This window comes from Triturus cristatus, chromosome 1_1, assembly GCF_964204655.1.
Source record: "Triturus cristatus chromosome 1_1, aTriCri1.1, whole genome shotgun sequence".
Lineage (NCBI taxonomy): Eukaryota > Metazoa > Chordata > Amphibia > Caudata > Salamandridae > Triturus > Triturus cristatus.
In genome coordinates, this window is record NC_140579.1 from 756,369,140 (window position 1) to 756,371,408 (window position 2,269).

The window sequence follows — 2,269 nt, forward strand, 5'->3', positions numbered from 1 at the left end:
TCGGGGTCAGACCACTGAGGGGCACGAGCTGCCGGGGCCGCTCAGCATTCGCTTCGCTGGGTAGGGTGAAGGGCCTCCCGCCAGGAGGCAGGCCCTCGAGTCGGACGGTCCATGCGGGGAGGAAGCTAATCGCTTGAAACAACAGCCGAGGCTGGCCAAGCAGTCCATCCCTAAACGGACCGAGAGTGCCCAATCGATCAGAATACGGCCGGGGCATCCCCTCTGCAGGCCACCCTGCGCAGGGGGGATGGCGGCTTCAGATCCCTGCCTGCTCCCGGGGTGAGCGGGCTCAAAGGGAGGGCCCATCGACAGGGGCCGGGAGGAAGGCGCGCACCCAGGCCCCCGGGGGCCCCCAGCGGGCGGGCCCAGGCGCTGCCTTCCCTGTCTCGCAGTCGCCGGACCTCACGGAGGTCTGACCTAGCAAACCCAGAGAAAAAAGGACCATTGGGAAGGGGCTGAGAGGCAGGTGCGTACCCAGGCCCTGGGGGGCCCCGGCGGGCGGGCCCGGGCGCTGCCTTCCCCGTCTCGCGATCGCCAGACCTCTCGGAGGTCTGACCCAGAAAACCCAGCGAAATAAGGACCATCGGGAAGGGGCTGAGAGGCCTGAGCATACCCGGGCCCCTGGGGGCCCCGGCAGGCGGGCCCCGGTTCTGCCTTCCCCTGTCTCGGGATCGCCGGACCTCCCGGAGGTCTGACCCAGCAAACCTGGTGAAGATAGGACCATCAGGAAGGGGCTGAGAGGCAGGAGCGTACCCGGGCCCCTGGAGGCCCCGGCGGGTGGGCCCGGGGTCTGCCCTCCCCGTATCGGGATCGCTGGACGTCACGGAGCTCTGACCCAGCAAACTCGGAGAAAAAGGACCATCGGGAAGGGGGCTGAGATGCAGGTGTGCGTACCCGGGCCCCTGGGGGCCCCGCTTCGGGCGGGCCCGGGTGCTGCCTTCCCCTGTCTCGGGATCCACGGACATCACGGGGGTCTGCCCCAGAAAACTCGGAGAGAAAGGAACCTCGGGAAGGGGCTGAGAGGCAGGAGCGTACCCAGGCCCCTGGGGGCCCCGGCGGGCGGGCCCCGGGTCTGCCTTCCCCTGATTCAGAATCGCCAAACCACTCGGAGGTCTGACTGACCCTCTCCCTAGTAATCCGGAGGAAAATTACCCCCCTTTCTTGTAATCCGTGCGCACGAGGTGACAGAGGGGACCCAAGGCACGAATGTACACGACCTCCTGGAGCCCTCGCTGGGATCCGGGAGGCAAATGGAACCTCATCGAGACTTCCAGGCGAGCCCGGCCATCTGGTCGCCCCATAGGAAAGCATTGCGCGCGACCAGATGGCCGAAGGGAAGATTGCCAAATGGGACGTGCGCGACCAGATGGCCGAGGGGACAGGCGCGACCAGATGGCCGAAGGGGAAAGTTACCACCAGATGGCCGGGCTCGGAAGGAAAGGTATCTGGTCGCTCTGTGCCCCAACGAATGAGTGAGCGGGTGCCGGAGCATGGGGGGCCGGAGGCCCAGGGCCCCCAGCTGGGCCCCAGCCATGACGCTGCGTGGGGGACTCGACGGGCCCTCCGACCCGGGGCCCGCAGAAAACCTCGACAAGCAGGGGAGGCCTGCATGGGACCGACAGACCCCAGTCCCAGGCCCTTGGCAGAGCGGCAGGCCGGGGGAAGGGGCCCAGGGGCCGTGGACCCCGACCCGGGGCCCGACAGGGCCCCTGGACCCAGCCAGGGCTCCCAGGCACGGAGGCACAGGGGGGAGCCTCTCTGGGCCCTACAGACCCCACCCCGGGCACCCTGCCACGCGGCAGGACCCAGGACGGAGCCCGTGGTGGGGAGGCCGCCCTCCCCGGGGCCCCCAGGGGCCCGGCCAAAGCTCCTGAACCCAGACGAGCGAAGGGAGGCTCCCCGGCCACAACGGAACCCCATCCTGGGCCTTTGGGAGTGCCGCAGGCCGGGGGACAGGGCCTGGGGCCGGAGACCCTGACCGGGGGCCCGACCGGGCCCCTGGACCCCGCCGGGACTCCAGGGCCCGGAGGCTCAGGGGGAGCCTCCCCGGGCCCTCCGGACCCCGCCACGGGCACCCTGCCACGTGGCAGGACCCAGGACGGAGCCCGGGGTGGGGAGGCCGCCCTCCCCGGGGCCCCCTGGGGCCCGGCCAAATCTCCTGAACCCAGACAAGCGAAGGGAGGCTCCCCGGCCACAACGGGACCCCGTCCTGGGCCTTTGGGAGTGCCACAGGCCGGGGGACAGGGCCCGGGGCCGGAGACACCGACTC